This window comes from Mesocricetus auratus, unplaced genomic scaffold (genome assembly GCF_017639785.1).
Source record: "Mesocricetus auratus isolate SY011 unplaced genomic scaffold, BCM_Maur_2.0 Super-Scaffold_100028, whole genome shotgun sequence".
Lineage (NCBI taxonomy): Eukaryota > Metazoa > Chordata > Mammalia > Rodentia > Cricetidae > Mesocricetus > Mesocricetus auratus.
In genome coordinates, this window is record NW_024429209.1 from 13,499,413 (window position 1) to 13,516,250 (window position 16,838).

The 16,838-nt window shown below is 53.4% G+C and overlaps 1 protein-coding gene across 2 annotated transcripts in view; it reads right to left on the reverse strand.

The window, feature by feature from the left end:
- The window catches only part of Kcnb1 (potassium voltage-gated channel subfamily B member 1), a 92,585-nt gene that overhangs the window by 63,708 nt on the left and 12,039 nt on the right, over positions 1-16,838 (reverse strand). The gene's annotated exons all lie outside the window — the stretch shown is intronic.

The window sequence follows — 16,838 nt, forward strand, 5'->3', positions numbered from 1 at the left end:
GAGTACTAGGTGCCAGCAGACATCTGTGTAGTGTCTGTGGCCACACACACTCCCATCTGCAAGCCGGCCCAGGCCTCTGAGGATGTGTGTGTAAACCATTCACATATCCACTTAGACGCAGCTGCTGACACTCAAACATCAGATCTTGTGCATACTCGTGCACACTGGTCTGGCACTCAAGAGGGAGTCTATAATGAATGCACTCTCACTGTTTGAGTGAGGTTTGGTATATGAGTAATAAAATGCACATGTGTATGGGTTCTTTGCAAGGAATGCTTCTAAATAAACAAGTATGCCTGTGCCTGCCAGGCCCCTAGTGAGGGAGCAGAAGGTTCCCATCGAAGTCCTTCTCCAGGATGGTGAGGCCTGCTCAGGTGCAAACATGTGCGGCCACACGCTTGCACACACATGCTCAACAGTCGACCAAACTTGGGATGGAACATGCCTGCACTGCGAACCCCTTTGCTTTGTGCCTCAGGGAGCCTCACAAGGAAGCAGGCCCTAATTTACTCTGTGTCCCTGGCAACCCCACAGCTGTTAACAGTTCTGATGGACAAGGAACCTGAAGTACAGACAGAGACAGCCAGTGGCTTGTCCAAGGTCACACAGGAGATGTCATGGCTGGGATTCGAACCCAGTATAGCTCAACGTTCTCCTCACGGACAGACTATGGGGGCTGTTGACAATGTTTATGCCCTGGAACACAGTAGGTGCTTAATGAGTGTCAGAAGTAGCTACTTCCAAGACTACTTATTTCCACTGCCTCACCGATGTATCAGAACACCCCATTTGCATATGAAAAGATGAGGGCCTGCAAAGTGACTGTGGCCACTGAGTGGAGCGAAGACAGGATGAGAAGTGCTGGTGAGGGCCTCAGAAGATGGGAGCGTGTGCATACTGCCATTGGGAACGCAAACAAACTAGTACAGTCACCACAGAGAACAGTACTGAGGTCTCTTAACTAAAAACAGAAGTACTAAGCTGGGCAGTGGTGGCGCATGCCTTTAATCCCAGCACTCAGGAGGTAGAGGCAGGCTGATCTCTATGAGTTCCAGGCCAGCCTAGTCTACAAAGCTACACAGAGAAACCCTGTCTATATATATGTGGTGGTGGCATATCTGTAATCCCAGGCAGATCTCTGTGAACTCCAGGTCAGCCTGGTCTACAAAGTGAGTTTCAGGACAGCTAGAGCTGCTAACACAGAGAAATATGTCTAAAAAAAAAAAAGTACTGAGGCTCAGTACTGAGAGATGGCTCAGAGGTTTACAGCACTGACTGCCCTTCCTGGGACCTGGGTTCAATTCCCAGCACCCACATGGCTGCTGACAAGCAGCTGTAACTCCAGTTCCAGGGGATCTGACATACTCTTCTGGCCTCGCCAGGTACCAGATATACACAATACACAGACATACATGAAGGCAAAACACCCATACACATAAAATGAAAATAATAAAATTAAAAAAATAGAAGTACGGGACACTACAGCAATCACACTTGTGCAAATGTTTCCAAAGGGAAGGGGCCCTGCTTGGCCAAGAAATGTCTGTGCTTGTGTGCTCGTTATAGTCCTATTCACAAGAGCTGAGCTATGAAATCAGTCCAAGTGTCCCTCAGTGAAGGAATGGATAAAAAGATGTGTATATGCACAGTGGAAGATTGTCCAGCCACAAGCAAGCTGAAATCTTGCCATGGAGGAACCAGGAAACATGAATGTGAAATAAGCCAGGCATAGAAGGCAAGTACCAAACAGATGCAGAATCTGAAAGTCATTCTCACAGAGGTAGAGGATGGAAGAGGGAGGCGGGGACTGTTGGGGTTGGACGGCTGTTACGGTGCTGCGGTTAGGAGGAATAAGCCTTGGTGTCCTTCTCTGCAGTAGGTCACTAGAGTTAATAACATAATGGGCCTTTTAGACTTGCTAGAAGGGAGGAGATGACAGAGCTAGCTGCCAACTTGACAGAATCTAGAATCTTCTTTGAGATGGGCCTCTGGGCATGCCTGTGGGGGCCATCCTGAGTGTGTTAGCTGAGCTGGTAGGGTGTGCCCACTGTGGGTGGTGCCATTCCCTAGCTGGGACCCTGCTTTGTCTAAGCGGAGAAAGGGAACTGGGCAGTCTGCGTTCTTCGCTCTGCTTCCTGGTTGTGGATACGATGTATCCAGCTGCCTCAAGCTCCTATGCCTCGACTTCCCTGCTGTGATAGATCGCAACCTCTGGCTGTAAGCCAGAATAAACTCTTTTTCCTTTAAGCTGATTTTGTTAGAGTGGCCTATCACAGCAACACGAAGGAAACTAAGACAGAGGGTTTTGCATGATCTCTCTACAAGGAGATGATAAATGTTTGAGGTGGTGTGTGTGCTGATCCGTCTGTTTACATCAACATTCCATACTCTGCCCCGTGACTGTGTGTGATTGTTACGTGAATAACATTTTAAAAATAAGTTAAAAACGTGGCCTGAGGAGATGGCTCAGTTGGTAAAGCATTTGTTTATCTCGAATGTACCAGGATCCAAGTTTGATCCCCAAATCCGCAATTTAAAAGGACTGCAATGTAAAATCCCAGTGCTGAGGAGGTAGAAACAAGAGGACCATGGAGTTCACTGGCCAACCAACCTCGCCTGTGAGCTCCAGGCCTGTGAGCCGTCCTGCCTGAAGGGAGGTGGAAGGCTCCTGAAGAATGACACCCACATGCATGCACATATGTGCACCTTTACACAGAAACACACATGTATATACAGCCATGGTTGAAAAATAAACATAAGTCAAAAAGTTAAAGTTAGTGTCAAAACCTTAGGCCTTCTGATTTTAGAATCCACCCTTTCCCCCCCACCAGGGACTTTTATTCCACAAGGCAGGTCTTTGCCTCCTTTATTGTCCTCAGAACCTAGGAGAGTATCAGGCATGATGGTCAACTGATGCTTATCCAGTGACTGGGGATAGCAGGGAGCTGGGGGGAACCCCTGGGCTTCCTTTCACAGCTGAGGGACTCAGAAAGGGCTGTGGCTTGTTGAAGGTTCCACAGTGTCTCCAAACCACTGACATCTTGTTTCCCTTCTGGTTGCCATTTCTGCCTCTCAGCCTGAGCGGTCAAGAAGGTTCAGGAACCCTGAGGGACTCTGAAAGCTGAGCTAATGCGGAGCTGGCATGAGGCCCCTCCCGCCTGCATTAAGTCGTCCGGGGTCGACGGAAGGCTGCCAAGCCAAACCTCAGGAACGCCACCACTGAAGAAAACAAGGCCCAACTGGCCAGAGCGTTTGCTGGAGCCGGGGGAGGCTGTGTTCCTGGCAGACAAGGAGAAAGGGAGACCGGGCCAGCCTTTAAAAGCCCTTCGCAAGCAAGCGCTTGACCTGTGGTCCCTCTGCCAGTGTCCACACCAACTCAGCAGAAAAGGCCAGTGGGGACAGTGAGCCTGCCCTGAAAATGAAGGCAGGGACATACTGGGGAGGGGGTGTGCGGGCCAGCATTTGGGCAGGGTCATACTCCTCCTGCTTCAGTTGTGCGAGGGGTCCTGAGTTCAGAGCCAGCCAAGGACAGGGGTTCTGTTGTGCATGATTCATTGAAGGATCAGAGCAGGGCAGGGGCTCTGCTGGGGCCAGGCCTCAGCTGAAACCTGGTTTTGACCTTGATCTGACCCTATGGGAGCTCTGGGCACTCGGGAGGCACAGTGCAGCCCACCTGGATGCACCAAGCTCTCCTGTACCTGACTCAGGGTTGCTGGGTGTGACAGGAGAACCAGGGCACGTGGTAACCCTCCACGTGGCCAAGGGCAAATGTGAGGGGACAGTGGGATGTGGCAACCCCCAGGAAGCAAGCGAGCAGTGCTCCCGGCAGTCAGGTGTGGCTGTACCATCTGCTCATGGGATGTTAGGGGAACCCTCGGGCATTCCCATCCCAGCTGCCCACTCTTTGTACAAGTTCCTCATAAGTAATGAGACTCAGGGCAACCGCAGAAGCAGCCACACCCAGGCCCCAGCACAGGCCACTGGACGCAGCCTGAGACCCCGGAGGTCACCATTCACACACTAATAGACTAATGTCCATCTAATGTACTCGCTCCAGAGTCCATGCTCCAAAGAGGGTTTTGGGATGGAGCTTCCAGGCTCAGAGCCCGTGTGCCTGCTCGGGATCAGCCAGAGAACACACCAGGCAAATGAAGCTACACAATGAAGAAAGACAAGAGAGCTGGGCTGGGTTTAGGGGGACCCAGACCACAGAGGATGGAGAGATGTGCTTGAGGACAGAACTCTGGTACCGGAGGGTGTGGCCTGCAGCCTCCATCCCAGGTGACAAGGGCTCACAGCTATAATGTCCTGATACCACACCAAGCTATATAACCCCCACTTGGGCACCGAACTCTACAGTGAGCACCCAGCCTACAGCTCAACACTTAGAAGTGAGTGAACTGAGAGCAAGATTCTGCCCCTGGAAGCCAGGCGTTGGTGGCGCAGGCCTTTAATCCCAGAACTCGGGAGGCAAAGGCAGGCAGATCTCTGTGAGTTCGAGGCCGGCCTGGTCTACAAGAGCGAGTTCCAGGACAGCCTCCAAAGTTACACAGAGAAACCCTGTCTCCAAAAGCAAGATTCTGCCCCATGGGCACAGTGGCTTCAAGAACCAGGCCAAGAGCATCCATTAACAAACAATCTAACACTTACTGTGCCAGGTATGGATTTGTGGGACACCTCGGTAAACCTCCAGAAGCCCCTGCCTCACACCTTATAAATCCAGGTGGCTGAGCGTGGGTCCAGCAGGAGGCTTTGGTGGCTCTAGTGAAAATGCGCAGGCAGGGGAGGGGTGAGGTGCGCACGGCCACGTGAGAGCCGATGGTGAGGGGAGGAGTCGAAATGTCCAAAGGAGGGAGGTCGCCATCCAGGCCAACAACAGCAAGGGCAGCCTGTGCCAAGGCGCTGAGGCAGGGGGAGAGGTCAGAGGAACGTATGCGGGAATGACCCTATAGGCCCCTTTGGACGCTGCGAACGCTGATTTTTACTTGCGGCAATGCGGCTCTGACTGACAGGCCCCATGGTATGACGTGAGTTCTCTTGGGATGGCCTTGGCTGCTGTGTGGAGAATAGACACAGCGAGCAGGTGTCCAGTGGGGAGTGGTCCAGGTGACAGGAAGTGGCCTACAGGCTCTCCACCCCAGCACGCTCATCATTCAGGGCCAGAATGTCCAGGTGGGAGCGGGAGCCAGCCTAGGAGCTTCCCCCCTGTGGCTGCTCAGTGTGTCCCGTCCTCTCTCTGTTCATGAAATGCCGTGCAAGCATTCACCTCACTGGACACAGAACTGTGTCCCAGACCTCAGCAAATGACCCTGGAGTCAAAGGTCAGCCAATTACAGCAGTCAGAGGAAATACAGCCGAATGCCAGCTTTCCACAAAATGACCTCAGTGCTGAGGGGCATTGTACACACCTGGAATCGCAGCACTTGGGAGGTCGAGGCAGGGGAATCTCCAGTGTCAGCCTGGGCTTAATAACGAGACTGTGTCTCAAAATCCAAACCAACAACAAAGAGGTGAAAATAAAAATGTAATGGAGACCGCCCTCCTGGATTTAAACAGCTCCGTTTTAAGCAATTTTACAACAGGCTGGACTTTGCCTCTTGGCTCACAGACCGGAAGTGTTTACTGTGAGGTCCCTTAAGAAGCTGCTGGCAGATCCTGGCCAGAGATGTTAATGGGGTGGTGAAAGGGGATCAGACTGCAGACTGCTTGGGGAGCTGGGCCCTGGCGTCAATGTGGCGTTCAGCACAGCACAAGCAGAAGGCACACGGCACAGCTCTCCGTTTCCAACCCTGAACCTGAGTTAGATGCTAAGATGGGGGAGTCCCTCTCAGAGTTGGAAGTGGAGAGGTCCACCTTGTACAAAGATGGAGAAAGCCCCAGTACCAGAGTTGGCATGTTCATCGAACCCCAGCTCAGGCCTGGCTGGACTCCTTGCAGACCCTGGGCAAAGCATGAGGGTCCTCTGGGAAAGGCTGTTGCAGGGAGGGCAGAAGCACAGGGGGCTTTTACAAAGAGCCCAAGGCTCAGTTGTCCTGAGAACTACACGGGGATGTAGATCTGGGGACACGACCCGTGGTCTGGGGAGAGACTTGGCCACCCCAGCTGTCTGGGGCTTGGGAACTGTTCTATCCTAGGGGGAGAAATTTGGTTAAGGGGCCTGTGGTTTTCCCTGCTCAACAATTCTCAAGAACCCCAGAGTAAAGATGACCTGAAAGTCTCCTAAGTCAGCAATGTGTCCCTGGTTGTGATGCTAATCTTGGTTGTCAACTTGATTATACTTGGAATCAACTAAAAAACCAAGCATCCGGGATGCCTGTGAGGGATCATTATGATGATCATCTTCCTCCTCCTCTTCCTCCTCCTCTCCCCCCCTCCTCCTCCGCTTTTTTTGGAGCTTGTCCTGGAACTCGCTCTGTAGACCAGGCTGGCCTCAAACTCACAGAGATCCGCCTACTTCTGCCTCCCCAGTGCTGGGATCAAAGGTGTGTGCCATCACCGCCTGGAGGAATTTTGTATATTGGATAATTTGAGAGTAGAAGACTCACCCTGAATCTCACACCTCCTGGCAGCAGCCACGTAAAAGGACTCGGAAGGAGGAAGTTGGCGTTCTTTGCCTGCCTGCCCTTACTCTCACTGGTGCGTTTATCTCTCCTGCTGCAGACACATGTGCTCACTGGTTTAGAATCTGCCTGTTCTGGATCCCAGTGCAGACTGAAGACCAGTGCTCCTCAGGAACCAGATTGAAACTGGTGAGACATCCAGCCTCATGGACCGAACAATAGAACTGCTACTGGATCCTTGGCCTTTTGAATATGAATATGAGTATGATGAATATACCATCAACCATACTTCGGCATTCCTACCAGACACAAGAGCCTGGTGCCTCTTCTTTGGGATAAAGGGGCCATCTGTGTGTTAGCGAGGCATCCAAATCCCAGCTGCCTCCTTCTGGGGCTATTTCCTGCAGGGAGCCGGAAGGTTTGATGAGGACCAGGGAGGGTAGCCCCTCTCTGGGGACTAGCTGGCCAGTGTTTGTTTCTGGGCAGCTCACATGGTTCACATGGCAGACTCTTCTGAGAGTCCCTGTTGGAGCCATTTAGTCTGAAGCTCAGAGGTGAGGAGGGGGCCCAGTCACTGGTACAAAGGCTCCCAAGGTGACCTTATTAGGCAGTAAGGGTCAGGATTAAGGAGTTCACTGTGGGTGGTGTGTGTCCCATGCGGGCACGTGGTGTGACAAAACCCTGGGGCTGCAGGAAGGGGTTGCCCTGGGTTGATCAGAATGGTGTGTGTGTGTGTGTGTGTGTGTGTGTGTGTGTGTGTGTGTATGAGAGAGAGAGACAGACAGACACACACACACACACACACAGAGGCAGAGAGAGAGAGAGACAGACAGAGAGACTGAGAGAGAGAGAGAGAGAGACAGACAGAGAGACAGAGAGAGAGAGAGAGAGAGAGAGAGAGAGAGAGAGAGAGAGAGAATCCTTCTAGCCCCCAGTGAGTACTCTGCACCAGTTTTGGGAGAATTTGTGTCAGTCTCCTAGTACCAGAAGGGTTCAGTTCCTAGAATAAAATTCAACTCTCACCTTCGTCCTCCCAACTGTCTGGACCCAACCCCTATTCCCTAAGCCAGTTGGTACCCGTTTGTCTATCCGTCAGGGACTCCAGCCACAAGAGCTGTGTGGCCTCTGGCAAGCTGCTTGTGAAGTCCCCTTTCATCCGCTTGCTCTCACTAAAATAAATGAGCTAGGAGAGAAGCTGAAGTAATTCCCACAATGGGCACCTTCAGATTCCACAGTGGCCTGAGCCTCCAGCCCACGCTGTCTCCAGCAGACTGTGTCTCCAGAGTGTCTGGCGGGAGCCAGGCCTGGGCGTGTGCGGAGAAAGCCAGCAAACGAGACTCTCCGCTAGCCGCCACCATGCCATGCTGGGACACTGCGTGTTTGGAGAAGAGTCAGAGGGGAAATGACCTGTAGGTTGTAGGCCCTGGAATCACGGTCTGGCATCACTGTAAACACCTGTGTGCATAAGTGAATAGAGCAGAGGTAGGCTCTGTGTGAAATGATCAGGGGATTTGATCATCTCTGAAGGAGCGATAGCGATTCATTCATTTCATTCATTCATTCATAAATGTTTATTTAGTGACTATGCCATGCTGGACAAAGTTTGGGCAGTTTAGGGGAAACTGAGTAAAGCCTGCCAAGGCCATAGGGGACACACTGACATAGAAGGATGAGACAGACAGGAGCCGGGAACCTCAATGACTGGCCTGTGAGAAAAACCACGAGAAGCTGCGAGGAAGAGGTGGACATTTAGCACAGTGGGTGTAGCGAGGTGTAGTGGGGTGTAGCGAGGTGTAGTGGGGTGTAGTGAGGTGTAGTGGGGTGTAGTGGGGTGTAGTGTACTGTAGTGGGGCATAGTGTGGTGTAGCGGGGTGTAGTGAGGTGTAGTAGGGTGCAGTGTGGTGTAGCGAGGTGTAGTAGGGTGTAGCACAGTGTAGTGGGGTGTAGTGGGGTGTAGTGAGGTGTAGTGCGGTGTAGTGGGGTGTAGTGTACTATAGCGGGGCATAGTGTGGTGTAGCGGGGTGTAGTGAGGTGTAGTAGGGTGCAGTGTGGTGTAGCGAGGTGTAGTAGGGTGTAGCACAGTGTAGTGGGGTGTAGTGGGGTGTAGTGAGGTGTAGTGCGGTATAGTGGGGTGTAGTGTACTGTAGCGGGGCATAGTGTGGTGTAGCGGGGTGTAGTGAGGTGTAGTAGGGTGCAGTGTGGTGTAGCGAGGTGTAGTAGGGTGTAGCACAGTGTAGTGGGGTGTAGTGGGGTGTAGTGAGGTGTAGTGGGGTGTAGTATGGTGTAGCACGGTGTAGCATGGTGTAGCGCAGGTGTAGCGGGGTGTAGCATGGTGTAGTGGGGTGTAGCGTGGTGTAGTGGGGTGTAGCGTGGTGTAGTGGGGTGTAGCGTGGTATAGTGGGGTGTAGCGTGGTGTAGCGTGGTGTAGCGGGGTGTAGCATGGTGTAGCGTGGTGTAGTGGGGTGTAGCGGGATGTAGCGGGGTGTAGTGAGGTGTAGCGGGGTGTAGTGGGGTGTAGCGTGGTGTAGTGTGGTGTAGTGTGGTGTAGCGGGGTGTAGCAGGGTGTAGCGGGGTGTACCGGGGTATTGTGGGGTGTAGCACCATGTAGTGGGGTGTAGTGAGGTGTAGTGGGGTGTAGTGGGGTATAGTGGGGTATAGTGGGTGTAGTGAGGTGTAGTGTGCTGTAGTGGGGTGTAGTGCAGTGTAGTGGGGTGTAGCGGGATGTGGCGGGGTGTAGTGGGGTGAGCTTAAAGATGGGCCTGGCGAGCACCAGCCAGGGTCCCTACCAGCCCCTTCCGGCAGCACCCGCCTCTCCCATGCTGTGGACAGACTTTACAGATGACTGTTCAGTGGCCCTCACTCCACCATGGGTGAGGTGATCTTAGTTGGCCCCACAGGGCATTCACAATGACCACAGCAAACTATTCCACTTCCTCATCTGCCTCTGCTAGACACACCTCCCCCACAATGCGTGCCACAAGCCTTTGGCACATCCTGTAACCCTTGTCTGACACCATTTTCCCTTCTCTGGGTGACAGCATGGTGAGATCCTCCAGCCCCCCCCCTGCCAGGCACCAGGCCTTCATTCCAGCCCTGCAGAGACTCCGGGGACTGTGGTGGGTTGGGCAGGAGAGCCAGGCTTCCACTGCTGGCTGAGGGAAGGAAGAGCCTGCTGGCTAAGTGGAGGCTTGGGAACCTTCTGTGGTTTCCATTTCTTCAGGACTGCTGCCAGGAGGACATGATGGAGTCTCAGTGGCATGCAGGGGGGAGCGGGCGCGCGGGGATGAGCAGAGCCCTCAGCTCTTTTCTGCTTGTACCTGCCAGAGATCTGACCTTGAGCCTCAGAATTCCACCCGGGAACTGACCCTGCCTGCTGGTTTTTATCACAGAGTATGCTCTGACCACACTCCCTGGGTGCAATTATGGATCTGAGGCTTCTGACCAATGGTGACAGCGACCTTGAATTTGAATGGTGGCATTCCAACACAGGACACAGGGCAGTGGGCCTGGGTGCCTGGATTCCAATGCTGAAAGTCAAACCCCAGGCACCCTAATCCTCCAGGAGAACCTCTGAACGCCCGGGTCCCTCTGCCTGAAACAGCTGGTGTTTCTCCATAAGGATGCAACACTGACTGACTGATCGAATGCTTCCTTCCAGGGGCTGGGATGCGGATCCATAGGCTGAATCTTGCCCAGAATGCACAAAGCCTAGCCTCCATCCCCATGGTGGCACACACCTTAATCCCAGAGCTCCAGAAGTGGAGACAGGAGGGTCAGAAGTTCAATGTCACCCTCTGCTGGAAATCCGCCGAGTGCTCAGAGGATGAGTGAGGAGGAAGATGGAGGGTGAAGGCTTACACTGGTGCACACTGCCCAGAGCTTCATCCTCTCTGGCCTCTGGACAGCCCTGAGACTTCATCACTCCCATGCTACAGATGTAGGATCTGAGCGGATCCAGTTCAGTCGGCAGCCTCAACACCCCGGTTTTCCTGCTCTGACCTCTGCAGCTCCCTCCCTGCTGGATCTGGTCAGAGGCAGAGTGAAGGGCTCAGAAATCACTCACTCCTTAGTAGGCTTAAGATTTACCCAGATGCCCTGATGGTGCTGGCACCTGCCAGGTAGACGCTGCCTTGGTCTGGGAAGCCAAGGCCCACCTGGGTGGGAGCATTTATTTAGTAAATCCTTGCCACTCTGGGCTGTATTGATGTCAAGAATAAAAAGATGGAGCAGAGGGCTGTGACTGTGACTGTGACTGAGGCTGTGACTGAGGCTGTGACTGAGGCTGTGACTGTGACTGTGACTGTGACTGTGATGACTGTGGCTGTGACTGTGACTGTGACTGAGGCTGTGACTGTGACTGAGGCTGTGACTGTGACTGAGGCTGTGACTGTGACTGAGGCTGTGACTGTGACTGAGGCTGTGACTGTGACTGAGGCTGTGACTGTGACTGTGACTGTGACTGTGGCTGTGACTGTGACTGTGGCTGTGGCTGTGACTGTGACTGTGACTGAGGCTGTGACTGTGACTGTGACTGTGACTGAGGCTGTGACTGTGACTGAGGCTGTGACTGTGACTTTTACTGTGACTGTGACTGTGACTGAGGCTGTGACTGTGTCTGTGACTGTGACTGTGGCTGTGACTGTGACTGTGGCTGTGACTGTGACTGTGACTGAGGCTGTGGCTGTGACTGTGACTGTGACTGTGGCTGTGACTGTGACTGAGGCTGTGACTGTGACTGTGACTGTGGCTGTGACTGTGACTGAGGCTGTGACTGTGGCTGTGACTGTGACTGTGACTGTGACTGAGGCTGTGACTGTGACTGTGACTGTGACTGAGGCTGTGACTGTGGCTGTGACTGTGACTGTGACTTTTACTGTGACTGTGACTGTGACTGAGGCTGTGACTGTGTCTGTGACTGTGACTGTGGCTGTGACTGTGACTGTGGCTGTGGCTGTGACTGTGACTGAGGCTGTGACTGTGACTGTGGCTGTGACTGTGTCTGTGACTGTGGCTTTGACTGTGGCTGTGGCTGTGACTGTGGCTGTGACTGTGACTGAGGCTGTGACTGTGACTGTGACTGTGACTGTGACTGTGACTGAGGCTGTGACTGTGACTGTGACTGTGACTGAGGCTGTGACTGTGGCTGTGACTGTGACTGTGATTGAGGCTGTGACTGTGACTGTGACTGTGACTGTGGCTGTGGCTGTGACTGTGGCTGTGGCTGTGACTGTGACTGTGGCTGTGACTGTGACTGTGATTGAGGCTGTGACTGTGACTGTGACTGAGGCTGTGACTGTGACTGTGGCTGTGACTGTGACTGTGACTGTGACTGTGGCTGTGACTGTGGCTGTGACTGTGACTGTGATTGAGGCTGTGACTGTGACTGTGGCTGTGACTGTGACTTTGACTGTGACTGTGACTGTGACTGTGACTATGGCTGTGACTGTGATTGAGGCTGTGACTGTGACTGTGACTGAGGCTGTGACTGTGACTGTGACTGAGGCTGTGACTGTGGCTGTGACTGTGACTGAGGCTGTGACTGTGACTGTGACTGTGACTGAGGCTGTGACTGTGACTGTGACTGAGTCTGTGGCTGTGGCTGTGACTGTGACTGTGACTGTGACTGAGGCTGTGACTGTGACTGTGACTGTGGCTGTGACTGTGGCTGTGACTGTGGCTTTGACTGTGGCTGTGGCTGTGACTGTGGCTGTGACTGTGACTGTGACTGAGGCTGTGACTGTGACTGTGACTGTGACTGTGGCTGTGACTGTGTCTGTGACTGTGTCTTTGACTGTGGCTGTGGCTGTGGCTGTGACTGTGACTGTGATTGAGGCTGTGACTGTGACTGTGACTGTGACTGTGGCTGTGACTGTGACTGTGACTGTGGCTGTGGCTGTGACTGTGGCTGTGGCTGTGACTGTGACTGTGGCTGTGACTGTGGCTGTGATTGAGGCTGTGACTGTGACTGTGACTGAGGCTGTGACTGTGACTGTGGCTGTGACTGTGACTGTGACTGTGACTGTGGCTGTGACTGTGGCTGTGACTGTGACTGTGACTGTGACTGTGGCTGTGACTGTGACTGTGATTGAGGCTGTGACTGTGACTCTGACTGTGACTGTGACTGTGACTGTGGCTGTGACTGTGACTGAGGCTGTGACTGTGACTGTGACTGAGGCTGTGACTGTGGATGTAACTGAGCAGTCTGGTGTCTGCCTGAAACACACCAATAAAGGGGTAGGACCCTGGCTCAACAGTACAACACTTGCCTAGGAAACCCAAAAAGGATTGGTGTAGAGCACTGGCCTAGAATCAAATTCCTCATATTACAACAAATTCAGGTGCTCAAGGCTCCACTCTATGTTTAGAGGGTTTTGTTTTGTTTCGGTGACAGGGTTGCTCTGTGTAGCCCTGGCTGTCCTAGAACTCACTCTGTAGACCAGACTGGCCGTGAACTCACAGAGATCCACCTGCCTCTGCCTCCAGAGTGCTGATATTAAAGGTGTGCCCCACCATTGTCCAGGATGTTTTGAGGTATTTGTCCCTACCCGACAGCATTTTGAAGAAGGATACCCCATTTCATCTTGGCTACACCTCATAAATGTGTTGCTGGCCTTACCTGTGGGTGCCTCAGGATTAGGGGCTCCCTAGCCCCACCTGTTCCCAGGGCTGTTCACATCTGACCCACCAGAGAATAATGAGCATTCTCCCAGGCAGATGCCAGCAAGAGCTCAAATGCTTACACTTCCAAGGGCGCAACCTGCCGAAGGAGGGACAAGGGGGCGGGCCTTCCATGAGACATGCTTTCAGAGCCTGTGGAGCTGGAGAAGCTGTCTGTGCCCATCAAGGATGGAGGTGACTATGCGGGCCTCTCCCTTCCTACTCCTGAAACCTTTTGCATGGTCATCATGTGGCATTCAAGCATGCCATGAGGTCACTGGTGCTGCTAGGCAGGGCTGGGGAAGGGAAAAGAGATGGACGCCAGTGCTGTATCTGCACCCTGCTGGGCACAAAGTGGCACCGTGAGTGAGACGCTTGATTCCCAACACTAGGGCCCACCGTGCGTGCCTGTTCCCAGCTGGGGACACAGGCTGAGGAAGGCCGAGGGAGTGAGGGTCAGACACTCCACACATCACACACGGGGATTAAGAGCGTCCTCCATCTGCTCCCAGCATCCTTGGTCCTCTTCTCTTGGACAAAGTGTTTCCTCTTTCCCACTCTCAGGCCATCTCAGCACCAGTCACTGGTGGCGAAGACACAACTAAGTGATTGGCTCAGACATGAAACAATGGAAATCGGTCTGAGTTTTTGCTGACATAGTTTTGCATAGAAGGAAGCCTGGCCGGCGCGTCCCAGTGAGAAGCCAAGGTAAGAATAGAACTTAGAGACGGAGGAAACCAAGTCCTGAGGACATATACATGCTCTAGCTAGATCCTGACGTCCCTGAAGCCTCACCTCATTCAGAACGTTCCAGATACAGCTTTTCTTGCAATACCCTGAGCTGCATGTCTGTCACCTGTAACCAGAGTGTGCTAACACTTGCCTCCTCAGCCCCCAGAGCAATGGCAACACACACTAAAGGGGTGTTGCACAAATAGGTGGCATCCAGACGCACGCACACCCACTTAACACGAGGACTGGCAGCTCTGGGGCCCAGGGGACCATCCCCAGGCTGGGAGGGAAGACTAAGACAAATCGCAGCCACCACCTTAAAGGATCCCCCAAGGACGAAGAGGCACATTTACTGTGGGAACAGGTAAGAGATTTCACGCAGATGCAGGGGTTCAGTGTGCGGATCAGTGGTGTGAGGGTCGCTACACTCCCTGCTGTCTTGGACTGTCTTCTTAGGAGCCTCTGCCAGTCAAGGCTACCTCTGTGCACAAGCACGGTCAATATAGGTTCCGAGGGGACAAGGCCAGCCTGGTCGAGTCAGGGCTGGGCGCTGGCTGCTATTGCCGAGTATGACTGTCTGCTTTTAGAAGCTCTGTGATTTACTCACACCTAGCAGGGGTAAGCCATAGCATGGGGCTCCTCACAAAGCCCGCTCCTGCCTGCCAGGCCACAGTGGCCAATTATGGTGGAGGCCAGTCCCGTTGCCAAGCAAAAGTGGAGCGGTGGGGATGTCAGGACACTTCAAGAGTCCAAAGATGTCTCGTCTCTGTAAACGAGGGCAAAGGCCACTTCTCTCCGCCTACCCCACAGCCCTCATTCCACAGCAGCCCAAAGCCAGGCACAGCGGGGCCTGTCTGTGTTCATGCCTGGCATGCGGCACTCGGGAGGCGGAGGCCAGGAGATCAGGGGTTTAAAGTCATCTTCAGCTATGTAGTCAGCTTTAGGCCAGCCTGGGCTACATGAGACTTTGCCTCAAAAAACCAGAAAGGGGGCATGTATTCCATCCTGGAATCGTTCCTATGTGTCCTGAACGGATAAAGATGCTGGCAACGGTCACGGTGGCATTCCTCACTAGAGGCTGCGCCGCTCCCCACTGACATCACCTGTCCAGTGAGCATCCTTCCCTGACGACTGTCCCCCAGTTCCTCTGTGCGGTTGCCACAGCCCCATCAGTGTCTGACACCCAGCACACCGCAAGGCATACAGCAAGAGCTCAACAATCCCTGATCAGGCCCCTTGGCAACAGCCCAGGGCTGCCTGTTTATGGTTTTGGCTCATCTCAGCCATTCCATCACTGCCTCCCAGCCTCCTTACTAGTCAGGGCTGCCGTTAGCTCCATGTACAGTGGGGGACACTGAGGCACTCCACCCCAAGCTAACACTGGCCAGCACCCAAGACTCCCACAGACAGACAGACGGGATATCTGGGTCCACTAGGCTTCCTGGAGCTGCCTCACAGACAATCCGGATCCAGGATCCAGCTACTGTTCACTCGGTGTCTGGCCTCCACCCTCTTACCCTCCTCACCTCCTAGGAGCAGGATTTACCCTTGTCTGGATGATGCCCACCTTCCTCAGGGCACTCAGCACCCTGCGATGTACCCCGGGCACGTAGTCAGCTACACATCCCAGGTCTGTTCCTGAACAGAAGCGAGGCTGAGACAGGGAGCTGGGGTGTGTGAGGCCCCAGACAGGCTCTTCAGTGAAAGTGGTCACACTTCTAGTCACGTGTCAGTAATGGCAGTGATGGTCCCCCATACGCCCACAATTCCCCCTTTTCCAATTAGTAGGAATTCTCAGCCAGCTCTGTGACAGCCTCATTCATTCACTCCCTCACTCACTCATTCATCATATGGATCTTGAGGTTTTATTGTGTGGTAGCCATTGCTTAAGGCATTGAGCAGGCAACCTTAACCTAACCAGACAAAACCCTATCCTTTAAAACCACATCCAAGGGATGGGATGAGGGACGAACCCACAGTCCAGGGGTAGCACACTGAGTGTGTGTGTGTGTGTGTGTGTGTGTGTGTGAGAGAGAGAGAGAGAGAGAGAGACAGAGAGACAGATAGACGGACACACATACTCACACACACACACACACACAGAGAGACAGAGACAGATAGACGGACACACATACACACACACACACACAGAGAGACAGAGAGACAGAGAGACAGATAGACGGACACACATACTCACACACACACACACACAGAGAGACAGAGAGACAGAGAGACAGATAGACGGACACACATACTCACACACACACACTCACAGAGACAGAGAGACAGATAGACGGACACACATACTCTCTCTCACACACACACACACACACAGAGAGACAGAGACAGAGACAGAGAGACAGATAGACGGACACACATACTCACAGACACACATACAGAGAGAGAGAGAGAGGCCATCAGAAGGTATGAACAGAGATTGGGACAGCCTGGAATGCAGAGTACCCCAAATACAGACTGCCTGAACCACTGGTGTCTGAGCAGACATCTGAACACAGTGTGGGTAAATCATGTGATCACGTGGCTGTCTTCAGGAGGACTGACCCCGGCAAAGGCCTGAGGTGGGAAAGTGCCTGCTTTGTAGGTAAAGAGAGGGATGAGAAGTGGGGGGGGGGGGAAGAAGGTGGAAGGCATAGAGCGAGGGGAGCTGGGCCCTGTCGGATGTGTTGTTTTGAGACCGTCTCACGTAGGCAAGGCTGGCCTTGGACTCACTGGGTAGTGGAGGACGACCTTAGCCTTCTGGTCCTTCTGCCCCCAGCTTCTGGGTGCTGGGTAGAGAGCCCCGTGCAGCACTGGTGGCGGAATCCAGAGCTTCCTGTATGCTAGGTCACCTCTCTACTGACAGCTACAGCCCCAGTCTGCATGGAGGAG